This window comes from Dromaius novaehollandiae, chromosome 4, assembly GCF_036370855.1.
Source record: "Dromaius novaehollandiae isolate bDroNov1 chromosome 4, bDroNov1.hap1, whole genome shotgun sequence".
Classification (NCBI taxonomy): Eukaryota; Metazoa; Chordata; class Aves; order Casuariiformes; family Dromaiidae; genus Dromaius; species Dromaius novaehollandiae.
The window spans coordinates 31,641,074-31,661,940 of record NC_088101.1 but is presented as its reverse complement, the minus strand read 5'-3'; positions in this window follow the sequence as shown (position 1 = coordinate 31,661,940).

Genomic DNA, 20,867 nt, shown 5'->3' with positions numbered 1-20,867 from the left:
GATGAATACTATCTAATTGGATATATATTTTAATAAATGGCTGTTTTTATTCAAAGTCAGAAAAACTTAGAAATCCCAAGTGAAAAAAAAACAGGGAGGGAGTGAACCAAAATGCTGTGCTGCACTCTGAGTGGCAAAATGAAAAGAAGGGGCAGATACTATCACAAACTATAAAGTGGTGCTTCTTGATCCCATGCTAAATCATCTGGAAAGAACTCGGGAGCTACTAAAACATAGTTTTTACTCTATTTCCTGTCTGCTGTGATGCTAAACCATTTTTACCAGAAAGATCAAAGTGCATGGCCAACCTGAAGTCTGTTAGCATTTCTCATACAAGCACCTTTCACATAAAGTTTTAAATGACCCATAATTAATAGGGATAAATAATGGTCAAAGTAATTCACCATTGACAACAATATACTCATAACAATATGATTCTGCTTGGACGTACATAGTAGTATATGGCCAGATAGCATAATAGTGTGGTACACCTCAGAAATAAGCTTTACTCCCATACCTGCTTCATTACAGACATGTCCATACTGTTAGATCCAGGAATGTTTACAAGTCCAAAGCAAGGGTAGGTTTGGAAGCCATATCCTTAAAATCTGTATCTAAGTGGAAGCAGGAAAAAGCCCTAACAAAACAAACAGCCCCTTTACCATTACGGAAAGGAAACTGAGCACACAGTAGGAGTGGCTGACCTGGATCCCAGGAACTTGTAAACTACAACCAAGCAGGTAAGTAGAGATATAGCCTATATGACGTGAATGATGTGTGGCACGGCTTGACCATAGGGACCATGGAGAGAAAGTAGGGTCCAGCGGGACATCATTCTCCCTCATAAACAATAATGAGAGAAAGAGTGAAATGTAATTGGATCTGGGCGTCTCAGATGGTTACACTGAGAAGTGAGAACAGCCATTGCTTCATCCAAGGGAGAAGCACAGGAATAAACAGAGTTGACTATGTATAAGGGAAGGCTGTGGGAGGGGATGTGCTGGCTGACAAGGTCATCTGTTGGCAGCCACAAACATTATAGTTGCATTGAAGGAGCTGTCTGCTGCCGTGTATTCAGAGCTACAGAAAAATTTGTACTGAGTCCCTCCATCTTTAAAATGTGGATCAGTTCTGTTAGGAAATAAAAGGTTATAAATACTTTAAAATATCACTTCAAAAATTAATTTTTATAATACAAAAATAAGTACAAATAACATTACAAAGCAAAGCTTGAACAAAGGCTATGGAGAAACAAAAAAAGCCATCAGTTTCTATTTGCTCTGAGCATCTTCACCTTGTAATAAAGAATATTGGACACAATTCTAATATAACTTCATTTGAGGATAACCTCAGGCACTTTTTATCTATCTTGTTTGTGACTTCAGTCTGGTTATGGGAAATTCATCCACTTTTTACCTCAAAGCACCTGCTAATTTGGATCCAGAAAGAATATAAATTATATAATTATTCCCTTTATAACATTTACACACTGGATAGCATCCACAGAGTAACATGGAACAATGACAAGAGCTTCCATGCTTTAAAAGTGATTTTTTTGTTGTTCAAAACAGCAATTAAAGTGTGAACAGTAGAAAGGTGAATAAGGCCAATGACAAGAAATAGAAATTTTGTCCAAGCAGATATATTTTTATTAAGAAACTTTAAAAGTCAAACAAGGTATCTCCTAAATGCCTGGTGCTACTGATGTAAAGATGATTAATTGTGTAACTCTCCTTCATTCTGTTTTAAATTTCTGTCATAAAGTCTCAAAGCATGGCAGCGGTATTTTTTGGTTCGGAGTTCACTTATCTAAATAAGTGAGTAAATAAATAAATAATAGCAACCCATCCTCTAGCAAAGTTATATTTACTTTAAGCTGTCACGAGTTTTCCTTTGGATGCACAAATCCAGAGCACCACAGCCTAAGTCCCTGCCTAGATCCAGCCCGTTGTGACTAACTTAAATCTCTTACCATACATTTTAAGGCACAAAAGCCAATACGAAATAACATAACAAAAATTGCCATGAACACGGTACCACTTGTGATTTCAACCATTTGACAGAAACAAGGTTAGTGTTTAAGCACAGGAAGATAGGGTTACATCCAATTCTTTGCAGCCTGAAGACCCATGCGGCATCTTCTGGTAATTCGACATTTTATAATAATAATACAACCACTGATGATAGAATCATTCACACTAGGACCTGTCATGGTCTCCTTTTCAATGAAAATTACTATCAATAGGAGATGGAGAAATGATGGTCACCCAACAGAAGGCTGGGACATAAATGGTGCAAGTGCAGTGATCCAGGAGCTAGGAAATGAATGCTTCCAGGTTCTTCGCTACAGATGCACTACTAAGGGGTATGCACTGGAGTGGAGAAACAATGCTCCACATCCAAATCAAGCTCTTCTCTGCAAGGATATTTTGAAAGCATGGCATGGACATGCTGATTCACATTACCAGGTGAATCTCAAATCTCATCAAAGGTAATGATGTGGGAGAGGTGCTTAACTCAATTTTAGATTTTGATCAGATAACTTAGTTTGTAGTCATTTACAGATCAAAGGATTTAAATACATCAGATGAAGACCATGTTGTTCACAAAATCACACTTTTATGCAGTTAACTTTCAACATGATGTATTTCTTTCTGGATTCAGTTATGGCCTGAAAGCAAAAAATAACTAAATGCAGACTTTTCTGCTGAACTACATTCCATTATATACAAATGCATTGGTGTATAGAAGTTTGTTGATATTTTAGACAGCACATACTCATATAAATAATGTTTGGTTTTGATTGAGCTAAAAATTTATTCGAAAGTCTGTAAAATAAAATATGATTACCTGTATTTGATAGCAGAAAACTTCAGAACTTTTCTGGAAGGTCCAGATCTCATTGCCAACAGCTAATGGTTATTAGCTAGATCGCAATTACTCCTTTCAATAGAAATCTATGTGAAAAGGATCACCCATTCTCAGCATCTGAAATAATTTCACAATGATCTGATGAATCTGAAAGCCATATGTTTTATTTATTTGATAACTTTAATCCTGAGTTTTGGAATATTTTTTCTGCCAAATAAAGTATCATGACTGTTCCATTGCACTTTTGTTTACCTAACAATGTTCTGCATAACTTATCTTTATTGTTTTAATAGAAGCCAATCATCTTAAATATGTACTGTGGTTCTCTTTTGTCTTCTCTTATAAGAATATTGTTCATTATTCTTATTTTTATACCCTTCTGGTCACTTGCCTATGAAGTATTTCCAGTGCAGAGATGATACAAGAGAGAGGGGGCAGTGACAAATCTTCAGCCAGCATTTATTTTCATTCTTTTATGACAGATATGCATATAGCTGGGACATCAGAGTAAGAGTGGTAAATCTGTGTTGCTATAAAGCTATTGGAGATTCCAGAGTAGGTTTCAGACCACTGTTCAAAATGTCACACTACAGTCTATGTAAACTATCATGGCTCCACTGAAGTCAAATTGAGGTTACAGCATCATGATTTTAATCTTGGCATTTTATCGCCCTGCATGTTGCTGTAGTTGCACAGAAAATCTTCATACACAATTTACCTTTTAAAATGCTCTTTTTTTCCCCTGTATTTCAACTCTGACAAACAATTCCTTGCTTACTGCATAGTCTGTTGTAGGCTGGGCTTTTCCCTTTCCACTGTGCTGACAAAAGCACACATTTTTATGCTACACACTGTTACCTCCACTATCTTTATGCAACACATTCTTTTCCTTTTTTCAACTGTGAGCAAACATGTCCACCCTCTTAGCAGTTCCCTGGATCAGTATTTTGTTTGCTAATGAACTCAGTGTGATGAGCTGTATGAACAGCTTCCTCTACTATCAGATCTTACTCTGGACCTTAATGACACTTCCTTATCAACAGTAGCAAAGACAAATACATCCATAACTCGTTCTTCTTTGTCTGCCCACATTTCACAACACTTAGCCAGTTGTCACGAAGTCCTTTATTGATCACTCGCTTTTTTGACACATAATCTTGTCATGACTCTTTTGCACAACAGCTTATTTCTACATCTTTTCATCTTCATATATGAGAATTTGATAAATATACTCCCCCACTGCTCCCATACTATGACAGTTTGTCTATTACTGTTCCTGTTACTTTTGGAAGCTAGAACAACCACCTCCCCATGCAAGCTACAGCAAAGTCTAAATTGAAATCAAAACTTTCAAGAGACTTTTATTGAACATAAGCTACAACTCAGATTTCGCTACTACTGAAATACTTATTGTCATGTATATAGTATAATACATAGATACTGACATTTAAGGAATTGCAAACTTATCACTTCTAGTATTCAAAAATAAGCATGTTACACTTTCTCTGCTTTTCTAATCTGGCAAATGATGTCATATCTATTACCACATATTCAACATTTGGGTTTGGCCTTTCAGAGGATCCTTTGGGAGTTTAGCACCCTAAATTTTACAGGTAGAAGAATTATGAGAAACCAATTTGTACACTGAAATAAGACTATCTTGGTTACATCCATTTGGATGGTGCTTGACGTGTTTACCTTGGTTCCCCCCTCACTCCCCCTGCTTCTTTCCAGGGAAACTTTTATTCAGCAGTAAGACCTTCCATATACTGAGGAACATAGGTATTATACATTAGTTGAACTTAATAGGGGATCTCAATGCAGTTCCATTTACTCCACTAAAACTATTGCTGGTTTGTTTCAAATCAGAACACGGTAAGGTTCAAAGGCTTCTAAAATTTCAGAAGTAATATTTGTCTAAGGTGCTTTATGTAATGAATGCTGTGTCCTTCCTCAAAGGACTGTGCCAGTATAAAACACATTCTGTTTTGTTTAAAATCATGATTGCTACAGGTAGGACAAGCCTCCCATACCCCTTTCTTCCATGGAAAGCAGATGGTGAGTTAATGCATAAAACATACAAAACTGTGTCTCAGAGTGTAGCTTCAGATTATGCCCAGTATGCAGGCTCTTTAAATTAAAATGTTATTATACAAGCCTTTAGATCTTTAGTCTCTTATCTTTTCTCCATCAACAAAAGGTACACATTAGTAAAAGACAAAACAGAAATTTAAAATCTATGCTGTCTAGCATCCCATTTTGTTTTTAGCAGCATGACACAGACTTGAGTGACAAAAATCTAGATGAAATCATCAGGGGTCAATCCTGTGTTTTTTAATTGAATATAAAGCAAAGCTTTAGAACAACAACAACCACAAAAATAACAATTAAAACAAGAACTTAGCAAAGAGATATCACACAAAAGCATTAAGCTTCATATTTCCCATTTCAAAAAATACACATCCATCAGCTCTCAATTTTGAAAAGAAGTTTATACTTCTAAATATTCATGTTGCAGTATGTACACCCATTTCTTTGCAAGCGTCTCTCTGGCAGAATTGGTACTTGCAAAACCCATGGTCTGCACTAAGCCAGTACTCAAGATAGTGTAAGGAAACACAACATGTATCCTTGATGAAGCACAGGAGTATTAGCACAGTTCGACTGGCTGAAGACACTGTGAACTGGGCTTTGGTGAACCAAGACTCAGGTCAACATACCACACCCTTGCAGAAGATGGGAAAGAGAGCAGGATACATGGGTAGTGTTATGGGTGCTATGGACTGCCTAATCAGAAAGAAGCAGCAGATGAGGCCTTTTTCAGACATCTGGAAGAAGCCCCACATTTGCAGGCCCTGGTCATGGTGGACTTAAACCACCCCAGTATTTGCTGGAGGGACAATAGAGCAGGGCACAAGCAATCCAGAAGGTTTCTGGAGTGCACTGATGATGACTTCCTAACACATCTGACTGAGGAGCAACACGAGGACCTGATACTTACAAAGAACTGGTTGGGGAAGTGAAGGTCAGAATCTCTCTGGGCTGCATTTACCACGAGAGGGTGGAGTTCAGGACCCTGAGAGGAGGGAACAAGGCAGGATCACAACCCTTGACTTCAGGAGAGCAGACTTTGGCTTCTTCAGGGATCTGCTTGGAAGAATCCCATGGGATATTGTCCTGGAGAGAAGATGGGTCCAGGAGACGTGATCAGTTTTCAAAGATCTCCTCCTCGAAGCTCAAGAATGGTTCATCCTCACATGTAAGAAGTCAAGCAAAGGTGGAGGCCTGTATACATGAACAGAGTTGCTGACAAGACTCAGACACAAAAAGGAAGCATACAACAGATGGAAGCAAGGCCAGGTGTCCCATGAGGAATATAGACACTGTCTGAGCATGCAAGGATGGGGTTAGAAAGGCCAAAGCCCACCTTTGGGCTGAACCTGGCGAGGAACATGAAGGCCAACTAGTAAGGCTTCTACAGATACATCAGCAGCAAAAGGGAGACTGTGAAAAATGTGGGTCCGCTGCTGAATGGGCTGATGGACCTCGTGACAAAGTACACAGAAAAGGCTGAGGTCCTTAACGCTTAATATTTGTTCCTAGTAAGGAAACAGTAAGGGTAAAATGCAAAATTGTGCACAATTCATGGAATACAGGGTTTTTTTTCTTCTTCTTCTTTTTTAGGGACTGGGGCTAACATCATCACAAAGGTTTAATAACTTTCAGATCTCATGATACAATTTTTTTCCTAATCTCTTCATTGTCATAGCCCATCACTGAAATGTGACCTTTAAATTGAGCCTATAAACCCACTCAAGCTGTAGTTCCAAACAGATGTGGCATCCTCAAGGGCTTGAGTCAATACAAAAACAGAAAGCTAAAGTTTTCCTCAGAGGAGATAGTTATTTGGGTAGGAAAAGTTTTAAATATGAATATCTCCTTTTAGGGCAAGCTAAACAATAATTTTTTACTAAAAGAAAAACTATTTGGAACCCACAGAACAAAAACCTATCAATTTACACAACTGCACTGTAATTGAAATTAAAAAAAAAAAAAAAAAAAAAGAACAATAAAACATTACCAGGCCATCAGAGCTACAGGATGATAAATCCCACTGTACGTAAAGTGCATCTCAGCTGAAAACTAAATGCTTAACAAACCATCCAGAATAGCTTGCAAACAGGACGTCATAGCAGCAGAGTGGCAATATCATGGACAATCACAAATAGGCACCTTCCTTTCTGTTAACTATGGAAAGAACAGAAACCCTGTGTTCAAGCCAGTGTAGGTATACATGATAGCTTTGAGTGGTATTGCCCCTAACCTAATACTTTTCTCCACTTCCCTCACCCACACCCTGTGTAGCATCTCTGTATAGAGCTAAGACTATATGTTTTCTGCATGTCACTTAACATAACGGACACCAAGGTCTCAGATCTGGGCTGATGTTTCTTATACCTCTGTTCCAGTAAGAGAAGTGTAAATTTTGGTGCTCAAGAACCCACTGTTTTGTTCTGTCTGGGCCCACACAGATTCCTGGTCCATTACTAATAAAAATAACAAATTTACTCTGTGCCAGATGAATTATTCAGCTATATCAGATAGCATGACAATTCTGAGGAGAATGATGGTCAGAGTGAAGGGAAGCTTTCCTTGCCCTTTTTCTTCCACTGTCTAGAATATTCTGCTCAACACTGCTAGAATTTAGGCAGAATGCAGGCACTTACGTACCAAATAGCACTTTTGAAGTATGATGCATATTTGCCATGTAAGCCATATGTGCCTTGGCTTTTCACACTGAAGTTCCTAGGGTATCTACAGTTTTGTTTATAAGATGACGTTCTTCAGTGACCTGAACAACAGGCAGCTAACAATAGCTGATGCAGGCATTCCTCGGCCTGGCTTGGTAAGGCTGGTCTAGCATGCAGACTCTGAAAAGGCACCACTCTGAGCACTACAGAAAATGTTGCGTACTTCGGTGGATGCAAACTTACAATCTCTCACTTTCAGGTCATAGTTCTTCCAGGAGGATAAAGTCTTCCCCACTGCTGCTTTGGACAGGATACCTATACGAAAAACAGGGAATTGAATACATAACACTCAAGAATGCATAACCAAAAGACCTCTTTTTCTACTATTCAGTACTGATTTTCTGTTTCCTTGTGCAGAAATTGTGCAGAGGGTTGACTGAATAAAAATATTCAAGTATGTGAAGCAGTGGGCCATTTCAAGAAAACCTTGATTTTTTCCTTATACTTTGTGATGAGTCCAATGTTCTACTGTTTTAATATAGAATAATTCCATAATTAATAGTTAGTATGAACAGAGGTATGATTTTAACAAGATTTGTCTATTTGAAGAAATATTTCAATGCTGACTTCATATTTATTAAACTAAAAGCTTTTTTTCTTTTTTCCTTTATGTTTTATTCATAAGATCCCCTTTTGCTTTTTCAGTTTAAATAAAGAACTGTGATTATCTGTAAAAGTGATTGCTCAAAGTAATTAATCATTTTCCTTATGAAATTTCCTGGGTAAATTAAGGATCTTATAATTGAAGGGATTTCTCTTGTGTAAATGGAACATGCTGAGAGCCTACGCTGAGAAACAAACGTACTACCCAGACCTCTAGAGCTGTTTCTCTCTTTTTCTTTTACTAGGACTAATAGCTATCTGTCTAACAGAAGTGTAAAAAAAAATTACTTTGAATTAATAAAAAGGTATGTTTTCCTAATAATCATTTTCTAAAAATTGTTTAGTCAAAAAAATTTTGACCAAATCTAATGATAATAATAATATTACTCTTGTACTGAGAATCTATATTTGGCATGCAGGCCGAACATAAATATGGAGGATATTGATAGTTGGTTATATGCATCTTAGCAAACCTAGTTTGCAATTGCAGTGGCTTGCTCAGAGTCACACCAACCTGCATAATACAGGCTGGAACCACAGCCAAAGCTCCAGAGTCTAGGTAGGCATTTATCGGCAAAACTACCATTTTTCTCCCAGATTGAGGCCAGTACTGCATGATATCAGATAACCACGTGGAAGGAAAGAAGGAAGCATTAGAAAACTCAAAGACATTAAAGAGAATGGGTATATGCACACGTGTATGTGTGGTTTAGCCTTCTAAAAAAACGTGAATATTGAGGCCATTAAAGTGAATAGGCAACCAAACTTGTCTGTTTCTTGAGTGCATTAAGGAATAGAATTCTCTCTGAGAAGAATGAATTTTGTCAAGAAAGAGTACTGAGAAACATTAGACTTCGAAAAACATGGAAATGGATGAGAAGATTCTGAAAACAATGGGTAGAACTCAGAAGTAAGCAAGCAAGCAAGCAAGATGTGGCACTGATTTTATTCAATCCCCAATAAAATAAATGCTTATAATGATGGTTGGATTAAATCTCCATGGGACAGAGTAAGATTTTAAATTTAACATGAGCACAACTGTAATAAAGGATTATTTGTACTTTTGTTTGACACTAATTCAGCTCTATTGTAAGTGAAAAAAATCTCATTTTCTATTTGCTTATTGGAGGGTTGATTGTGGCTCAAAGCATTTTCTCTGTGTGAATGCTCTATTTATTTATCATTTCTAACATCAACAAAAAGCAATGGCATGGTCATGAAAAACTGTTCATCAGAAATCACGTTCATCAGAAAAACTTGGAATTAACATAGTATTACTGATGTAGATTTTGAACCCAAATACTCAGTTCCTGTCAAGACACCCCACAGGCAACATGGGTCAGCTTCATAAATTTACCATGAACTAGGTGATAGTGCCATAATTAGCCTCTTGCCAAGAAGGCAAATATCTGAATCCTTGGCCTATGTGAGTTTCCACTACTCTAACTTAAGTAACAGTACAAGTTATCTTGTATCCAAGAGAGCGAAGAAAATGCAAGTAGTAATTCCTGCACAGGCTATCATAATCTATGTCCTTCTCTGGAAGGAGGTCCTTTATCCAGATATATGTATAATCTGGTATGTATAGGAAGCTTTCGGATTGAAAATCAATATTGTCAGATTCAAGGTCATTTCCAAGGTTAAGTAATACCAGAGTCAGAAAAAGCAGGCAAATAAGAGAAAGAACTAATTAAAACCCTTGTTGAAAACTCATTTGGATTTTATGAGATTATTAAAAAACTTAGTTTATTTTAATCACTCATACCCTATGGCACTTCCTTGGCCAAAGTGAGAAGGAGAAAATACTAAAATACTATAAAGCCTCCTTTCCTATAGTGCTGAATAGGAGCAAAGATCATACAGGTGTTACACAATCAGACTCATATGATTCAGCTCCTTTATCTCACAGGGCCTTTAATGAGGCCAGGACTTTCTATTTCTCTGACAGTGCATGTATGCCTTAGGCCCACATGATAAGGTAATCGTATGACCGTGCTCAAGGTTTTTATGCTATGGACTACACAAATCATGTAAAGATAGCCAAGCCAGGACTGAGTGAATTAACCTGATAACTGATTGCAGTGTATTGCAGCTGTCTTCCTGGTGTAATAGGCTTCTGCTCTCAAAAGAGCTAATTAAGTTACACAAAGCATAACAGTAGTGAACCTCTACAGCCTCTACAACTCAACATAGCTTAGTGAGAGACAACAGGAGCATTCATTTGCTCTCCGCCACCCCACATCTCGCCTTCCTTTCTGCTTTGTGCCCCTGCTTCAAATGGTAGCATGTCAAAAGAGAACACTAAGGTACTTTCTTGGCAAATAGGTTTAAATCTTATCAGGATGAAGAGGACACAATATTACGTCTCTCATTTCCTACATTAACAAGCTGGCAAAAATAGCTGCCACTACTCCATCTTTCAGAGGAAAAAACCCTCCATATCCAAAATTTCACATTACTTTCTGGGCAACTGTTAGGCAGGGTTCTCTTCAATCATAACCTTATGCCTGAATTTCCTACTGGCATCATCAGACAGCTTCTTGAATTGTAAAGAGCCTCCTAAGTTCATTAGTCAGAGAGGAAAAGGTACATTGAATTAATAAGGTACCTGCGTCTTTGTCTACATAGAACACTGTAATATAATATGTAAGTATTCTGAAAATAGGACTAGAAATCTACTTTTTAGGTATTATGACCAAGTCGTTTTCCTATAGTGAGGGGTCTGAAGATAGTCTTAAATGTGTTTGAGGATCTGGGTTTTTAGGGAAGATTTCTCAAAAGAACCTAAGCAGCTAGTAAAAATTTTAAAAGTGTTAACGGGCTTTAATTCCATTACATTCAGTTCTCACCTGCATTCTCTGTTGTCCTTGTTGCTAAGAACCATCATCAGCTTGATTTCTTCAGTTCAAATATTCCAAGGCATATGATAGACCTAATTGCTATTAATTGCAATACGAATTGCATTCCTATGGGTCTTCTGGGCTTGGGTACATTTCTTCCAGTTCCCAAACTGCAAAACAGATTTTTGTTGTATCTTGATTTTACAGGAATTTTGAGAGAATCTTAAATATTGGAGAGTTGCTCAGCAAAAGGTGCATATAGAAGCAGTAGATATAGACAGATAACTTGAAAATGAGTAAATGTAAAAGTAGAAATGAACAAAATGTTACTGAAATAGCATTAAAAAAATCAACCATATGATTTCATTACAGAAAATATCTGTAAAACCCTGAGAGTTTATACATAAGAGAAAGGGCCCAACATAATATTTTAACATGGGCTCAGCATTTTAAGACATGCTCTTTTGTTCTGATGAGTGTTTTTGTTTTGCAATAAAGTGAGCTATTTGCATAATAAATGTAGGTCTCAATAATTTAAATGGAGAAATAAGTAGGAGAATTTACCATTTAAGTTTACATTATGCTGAAATATCTTTTGATTCTTAGAGAGTTAAGCATTTCTTCATTCTATAAGCAACAAACAACTTCATTAGGTGTGCACTGTTATATAAGGGACATGCTGAAACTTGTAAGATGTCAATGTAGTGTTTTTCCTGGAATCTTATAATTAATTCATCATCAGAATAGCTTTGGGGCCTTATTCTGATCCATTTTATAAACAGTGTTACCAGGAAATTATGTTCTGTGCTTCTGTTTATTTAAAGAATATCACTGCTGAATTTACAACAAGCAAACTAGTTAAAGGAAAGCCTTGAGGGGAATACAGTAAATTAAAAACAAAAACACAAAGAGTGGAATATAGAATTTACAACTAGAAAAATCTCGTAAAGGACTGTACATTTCAAGATTTATATAAAGCAAATACAGCTTCTGTAAGTACTTACAGCATAATGAATAAATGATTACTGAATTCAGACTAGTAAGCCATGTTACTATATCCTGCATGACTGTTCCATCCTGTTATCGTGTGAGGCTTCCTACGCAATAAGCAAGAGGATTTTGTCCATTGCTGCAATGAAGTAACAAAAAAAGTCAAAAAGAGATTTACCTTCACTTACTGACAAAGGGCCTTGTCCAAACACACTGAATGTGTCATAATCTTTCAAAAAATCTCAGTGGCTTCGATTCAGAACTACATCATACTTTAGTTCAAAATTACTCAATGGTTAAGTTCAGTGAAGCTGCTTTCACTTACATTGTGAAAAACATATTTGAAAATGAATTCAACATTATGAGGAAAATGTATATGAACAAAAAGAAGTCAACAGTAACCCAGCACATAGAAATTAAGTCCCTGTCTTTCAATAACATTAGAAAGCTTATTTTAGCACTCTTCTAAGAGTGGCAAAATTCAGCACTCAGGATATTAGCTTTGATTTCTGGTAATAAAATTTCTATTTGGAAAGAAGTAAATAATAAAAAGAACAAAAGTAACTAAAAAAAATGCATTGTTTTTTCCTGTCGTATATTCTTCTTGCAAAAGATTTGATTCTATTCTTTAGCATCCAAGTTGCTCTGCTGCTAATAGCTAAATAAAGACTAGATATTTGCTTCCTGTTCCATAGTACTCTTGTAAAAATTGAGTTGTGGTCAGGACTTGAACAAAGATAGAATAGTAGACTGGTCGGCTGAAGGACTGTCAATGGTTGAAAGGCATCATGGATAAACGGAACATAACTGGCATTACCAGAAAGACACAACAGGGCAGCAACAGGTCTGCAGTTACATATGATTTAAATGTTTAGATCTCTTTTGTGTTGTACCAATGTCTCTGAAGTGCGCTTCCTACTGTTTTCCTCCCCTCCCTGCTACATCTCTTGCGACTTCAAGTGCACAGTGTGCTTTCCATTCTTTCCTTGCTCTGCTGAACTTAAGAAGCAACATGAGAACACCCTGTTGAGACTACAGAAAATTGAAAGGATAGCAGTAGTCTCCTGAATCTTGTCTCACATCTTCAGTTGTGAACAAAAGGAATTATCTGTGAATCTGATTCAGGTGACAGCCAGTAAGCAGCAGCCTCTAACTTCACACCCTACTATACACATTAAGATCTCTGAAGGAAAAGATTAACAGGAACATGCTGTAAAAGCAGTTATGGGCAGCATATCACAAGAGACCTACTTACAAAAGCAAGATGAGGCTTGCAATGGTAATATAACGCTTCCAAATTTTCCATAGGAAAGTTGCTGCTCCCATAAATCACCTGTACTATATTTCAGATCCAATGTTTTGCCTAAAACTGGTTCAGTCTTCTAAGTGACATTTTCTTCATCTAATTCAAAGGCTATATAAGCAATAATAAAGTTGTACCCCCACACAGGAAAGATGGACAAATAAAGATGGCTACAGCTATCCATCACTCTAGATCCCAGCACAAAGCTAAACAGCCACAGGGCTGCTCTATTTTCCCTGGGAAACATTATGCCAAGCATTTGTAACTAATTTCTAGAAGACAGAAATATGGTGCATCCACCCTATCTAAGTTGTTCTTTTTATCAGTGACAGAAAGGATAACTCTTTGACAATGTTCTGCTGTTCCAAAATTCACAGGAAATTCCATTCCCCATGATATCCTTAACAAATCAGTGTATCAAAGGTTTATATATATATATATATATATATATATATATATATATTTCTGATAGGAAAGCTGTAGCCAGTTCTAAATGGATGGCTTTAAAACACTATTCTTGGTAAGTTCCACAGACAAAATTGTGCTTTGTTTCTCAGAACTTTTACTTGGAACATTTTGGGATTCTGGTTGTGCCTTTCCCTGAGATGTATTTGGCCCGTGCATGGAGTGCGCTGACAAATACAGGGCATGTATCTTGGAAAGGAAAAAATTTTTGACAGTACCTGACTTAAGGGCAACTATGATGTCTAATTTATGACCTTTATCTTTTTATTTCATTTGGACACTTCTTCTGTCATTCTTGAGGGTTTTTTTCTTCTTCTTCTTTTACTCTTCTCTTTACAGATTGCTCTGTAGCTGCACATAGGACCTTAGAGTCACTTTGTGAAAGCTTGGATGGCCTACTGGCAGGCCATCAAAAATTAGCCATTTCTCACCAAGCTGACAAGAAATGTACCAGAGCCCAAAGAGTGTCTTTTTGGCCTTCTTATTTCCAGGTTACAAATTAATGGAATGAGAAATTATTTACATCAACTACCCTCTGTCCTCTACTTAAGTCCTGGGATGGTAAGCTGCATTCATGCTATACTAATGTTATGGGACTTCTGAGCATTTCTGGGATGGTCCAGACTATTGGCACTGGACTGTAAATGTTCATCAAAAAGACAGGACTTACTATTTTATATTTAGGTTAGTTCAAAAGATGTCAATAGATTCTCAGTTTCTCATCTCACACATTAGATAACTATCTGAAATGATGTCATAGCTCAACAACCCGCTACTGGTATGATGGAGGAATTTTTGGCCTGTGCTAAGGAATCATATTAGATTATTGTCCTTTCAGAACTGTGAACATACAGGTTTCTTCATTCTGAGGTAACTCCTGACTGTGAGAAAATGTTAGTAGAGATAATTCTCTTCCAGTTTCAAATACCTTACTGTTAAAGGTAAAAAGGTCATTTGGACATTGATACCCAAAGAATTCTGTGGGAAACTGCCTTTGAATTTTATGGCAACAGAGCGTAATCTATAAATTAATTAACAAAAACTAATAAAAACAAATCATCCTTTATGGCTATTTGATAATCAAGTGTAAAATGCTACTAAATATTCCCCCAAGTGAAGAGAGCATCTGACATCTTGTAACAGATTTGCTTTTTTGTTGTTGCATTCTTGAAGGGAATTGTGTGACCTTGTAATTTCAGTAACTAAGTAGATAAACTAGAAGTACCACATTGATCAGACATCTAATTCTTTAAACAATAAAAAAAAAGTTGCCTGAATAAACATTTCTAGATTGCAGTAGAAAGCTTTAAGCATTGCATTATATAGCTTAAAATGTGTCTATTTTAGCTTGCAGAGTTACAGATTTCAACAGGAAGGAGTACTGTCAAGGAAAGAAAGAAAAAACAGTAACAAGTTTCTTGCAAGACTGAAGATTTCTGAAAGAATAACATAGCTAGCTATCAGTGTGTATATATAACAGGAATATAAATAAAAAGTCAATTACTTTATGAATTTCTCAGATTCTAACTTGCTTGAAAACTGTCAGAATGATAAGGATATTGTAATATCAGGCTATTCTGTTCATACTGTTTGACAATGTATGAGATTTCTAACATTGTAAACTGTGATTATTTTATGTCTACTTTAGGAGTAACATAGATTCACTAAACTATCAAAAAGTTGGAATATTTTTTCCTGCAAGTTCTGAATAATTAAATTTTACTTCTACATCTGTATTTTCCATTTTATTTTAGAAATTTTCTGTCACTAAATTGTACTGGATATCATTTGATTTAATATTGAAATTCCTTATTGTAATAAAATGAAACCTACTAAATGCTAGCATGCAGCACATTTGCACAGATACCTTAGTGGAATATGGAATATGACCAGGAAAAAACAGCTTTCTGAACAATCAGGCAATTAAAAAAAAAAATCAGAGAACATAAGGGAAGACTTCTTTTTGTTCTAACTATACGAACGGCATTCAACATCCCTTTCTCCTAGCTACATGCCTTCATATAATCAACAGCCACAAAACACATGCAAAATATCTTAGGGAGTGAAGAGGAAACTTTGAAAGCAGTTAGTGGCTGAAATTCAACACAGTTGCCAAGCCATTCTGCTACTGCACTGCGTTAGGGGGCTGATGACCTGGGTCACAGCAGGGACATGGTCACTGACTCTTTTCACAGCCTGGATCTGGTTTGATGTCTTCCAGGCAGTGCAGCTCCACAGCTGGTCCCCTGATACAATCCTAGCATAATAGCTGCATTTGAACTACTTGAGAAACACATGCAGTTCAGGAGCCACAAATTGACCATCTCTAAGCACAGGAAAATCAAAGTCTTTCGAGATGCTACAAGCAATGGTAGACATGAATATATATCCATTAGGTACATAAAAGAATAGAATCTGCCCACTCTTGAGAAATTTAGGTTTTCTGCTCCTACAAGAGATGATTTCAGCACGGACTGTGCTTATACTCACCCAAAGCTATTTCACTGATTGTATATGGTATAATCGAGTATGTACATTTCTTCTAAGAATCTTTTCCTTCCTGCAACCACTTCTGGTTCTACCTGATAGGTGACTCAGGAATATACAGCATCTTTATTTTCCAATGGCAAACAATCTAGTAAAAACTGTTTAAGTTCTTGCTGTAGATTTCAGCATCTGTTACTATAACGTTAAGTGGATTCTGCCTGAAAAACTACTTGGCTTCCACAGCAATAGGTTGAAGGTAATGCATTTTGTTTTGTGATTTAAGTGAAAAACTAATACACTTACCATTTTTTTTGGCCTGAAGAAAAGAATTTCTTGTTTTGTTCTATTTCCCTAGAGGTGTTGAGGACACAATGCCATTCTATCCCTTCTCAGCTATCGGATCTAATTGGATTTAAGAAAAAGAATAGAGATAAAGATAGAAAAAGAAAACAGCAAGAAAACACATCTTTCAGGTACAAGCTTAAAAACCTTTCCTTCCACAACCTTTCAAGCAAGACAGGAAATTCACCCAAGTATTGACAACTTATGGGAGGATATTTTGGAAAAGAGTATCATTGTAAAGAATGGCTCATAACTGGTAAAAAATTTCAATATGAATTTCATGTATAATCCCATGACCCAAATACTTGCCAGGTATAAGCAAAATAGCATTCTGTAACCAGACAGCATTACATCTCTGTACAGAACTGATATGATTACTGCTATACACATTTTTGTTGTGTACACTTCAGAAAGAGCAAAAGAAAAGTGAAAACATTTCAGAAACATGCTTCAAGAATAACCTGAACTGAATCATGTTAGCCCTCAAGTTAAGTGGATATGTGTTCTGTAAATCCCAACTTAGGAAGATCTTTCAATCTAGCAAAATGATCCAAAAGGAAACTGAAGCTAAGTAAATTCAATCTAAAACCAGAATTAAATAGAAATAAGGTAAGAATTTTAACAGTGAAGGAAAATATCCACTGGACAATATAACAGATCATTATACAGAATATATATAACCAAAATCTTCAAGATAACAATGAATGCTTTTTCTAAAAAAAAAAAAAAAAAAAAAAACCTCTATTAAAACATACAGTAAAATTATGTCTAGGCATCCAGCAGCGCACTGTGTAGCAAGTCATAAGGCCAAATCAAAAAAATGACAAGGGATGTTTTTACTCAACAGTCAGCTCTGATGTGGGAATTGATAACAGCACATTGACACAAAGTTCCCCATTCAATTAAGTACATACTTATAAGCACAGAACTGGGATTCACAACAGTTAGAATACTGAGCCAGAAAAACCTTGAGCCAGCTAATAAAACAGGACAAAAAGGGCTAGATTTGGAAGCCTGTCTTTTCTGACCTGAAAATAGTAAAGTGGTGAAATTCTCACTTAATTTTAAGGCATTTCTAGCAGTTTCTTCTTTTCTAGGTTCAAAACTTTGCTTGGGATGAGAGATTTGTTAAAAATCTAGACACATGAGGAGAAGGGATTACTATGATCAGTAAATTAAAAGCATGCTCTAAATATGAAAGCCACTTACACTTTCATCTTTTCCTAGAGGCAGTATGAATGTATGTGATTTTTTAAAAACCCATTTCATAACTGAATCCCTTAAACAGAAAATATTTTACACAGAGGTTGTCCAGGCTTGTTTTGGCTCAGTGATCTCAACTATTACACCGCACAAAACCAGCCTCTTGGTGGGTTTTCACCAACAGGATACCATTTTCATGGTAGAAGACGGCACCTATTAAGGTCTGGTTTCCTAAATAGATATTGGAGCATTGATAACGCACAGCTGATTACGCTGCACTGAGACTTGAATAAAGTGCCCACAACACAGCATCGTGCTATGAGGCCTGAGGAGCTGAGTTAAGGAACAGCATGGGAGCCTCCCCGCAGCACTGTGGCCGGCTGCGGCTGCATCGGGAGTACCCAGCCGTGCCTTCCCAGGCCTTCCACATGAGTGCTGGCACTGGGGAAGCATGGGGGCCTTCTGCACCCCACGCTGATATATACCAGCTTTAAAAAGCAGATATCATTTTGTGTAAACAATTTAAAAGCTGGATTAAAAACTACCATAATTCCAGTAAAATATTTGAGCAGAACAAGAGGGGGAAAAGAGGGCATTTTATGTACTTGTTAAAACTGTTCACATTTATTAGCAGTTTTAGGGAACTGAGCACATTTTCGATTTTAACCACTGTTCTGTTGAAACAGTACTTCTTTATAAAGCCCACCATAAACTATTTGTTTGATTAAATAAACACTGATAAACAGTTGTCAGTAAAAGACTTTTGGATTCCCTGAGATGTAAAGCACTATATGAATCTAAATATGTTATTTATATGAATGGTATAACATCCTTAAATATAGTACTATTGTACAATCAACAGAAGCTTTCTCCATAAATAGTGTAGGAGATAAAAATGTAAGTTGTCGTTACAGATGAATATTTTCCCCTAGTCAGATACTGCACTCAAGATCAATGACACTCTAACAAATGAATGATCTGTGTACTTCCTTTAAGTATACACTTTTTCTTCCCATACATATGTCACTTTTTCCCTAAATATACTACTATTTTGTGATAAACCACTAGTCAGAAGATTGAAGCATCTTATGTAATGTTAACAAAATTTTAGACAACATAATTTCTTTACTTTTAGTCTATGTATAAAAATGAATTATTTATTGAAAATATTCTGTATTGAAGTACCCATTTTGAAGTTTACCAGCTGATATGACATACTTAATGCAAAGAAAAGGAGAAAGAGTTTAATGCATGTTCCTTAGGGGAATAACTAGGTTAAAGTTTAAATAGGCCTGTCCACAAAGCCATTCAGACTTTCATACATAGGCACGAGCCCATGATTTATCAGAAAGCTTCGTTGACAAATCATCTCTTTAATGTTTAACCTCTAGCTGTAATTACTGACATTTTGCTAGTGCCAACACTAAGTTCTAAAACATGAAGCTGTTTTATTGGCACTACAGAATTCAGAAAAGCATGGTAAATGACACGCCGTTAAAACTGGAGAGCAAAAGTAAACACTTATCATACATTACTGAAACATTCTGAAGTTTGTCATTACCCTTAAGTTGAGTAAAATCTGAACTCTATTTTGATTTATCAAAACCACATTTGTTCACAGAGGCATGCAAAACCCAGACATCGGAACAGATTTTTCCTCTGAGCTAGCAAATTTTAGCTAACTGAGTCTAAATAATACTTATCGTATCATCATTTTTAACTCCAACATACACACCTTTATGAACCAAAAGTCTAGGGGTTTCATGCTCTCAAAGAAAAGATATGACATGCTGAACCAAACATTGTCAGTCCTTGGATAAATGCAGGCATAAGATCCACAGGCTGATGTTAATTCTCAAACTGAAAGAAATTCATATTGACGACTGAATTATACCTTGTTAATTCATGCTTTTGTGCCATAGTATTCAAATTCACAAAGTGGTTCTAAAATACAGCTGAATAAACTTGGCACATTAAACTCTTCAGATTTGTAATCTTAATTCCCTAATTACCTGCACTGTAATTACCAGCAGCATACGACATAGCATTCCTTACTACCCTACTATTATTCCTATTCCAAGTAGTACGGCATCCCTGTAGGTTGCTACACTTTTATACTGAGGTAACAAAAACTTCTAAAGAAAACATCACTGAAGTGCTGGGACAGTGGTGTAAACCTTGAGAGTTGATTCTGAGTCTTGAATTGTACATGTTCTGTATCTAATTTTCAATGAATCACTGCATTGCTAAATTTCTTAAATCTATTAAAGCCAAATATCCAACCATTCTGCACAGTACCTGGGTTTGCTGAAGAAGTGATGACTGGAAGCAGGGGTTCACACAGCAAGCATGGGTAGATTGCCAGTGACAGGAGAATTTCAGGTTGGAAACTCACAGAGATTTGTGCTGAGTTCACTTCTTTCTTGGTGCAGAGGACAACCAATGTGACAGCGTTGAGAACACGCATACTCACTTGGTATTGATATTCTTAACAATTACGACTGTTGCCAGTCTGCTTGGGATTTGAGAGTTACAGTGATTCAGGATGTTACTACACTATTCAGAAGATTGTCTTAGACTCACTGAAGAGGTTGTAGCCTGTGTGCTCACAAGAACTTTGTCAACCACGCCAGCACCAACTTCAGTTTCAGCACTGGCCATGTATTCTATGCCTTGGCTTGCATTGGCTCGTGCGCTAACGTTGTCTGTTGGCCTGGATCAGGCTAAGCAACGATGCTCTGCTGCTGTCCCAAGAGCTCACTGTCAGGGCAAAGCCTGGGGCAACAACGGAAGGCAGAGTGCTGGTGGAAGGCAAAACTGCAGTGCTGCAGGGAAAAGCTGCTCAACTCAAGCAGTTTAGATCCAATCAGGATCAAAGCGGTTTATCTATTTCTTAGTGACACGTAATTAACTAGCAATCATTGAACTATACTTTCAGGATGAATATCAGGA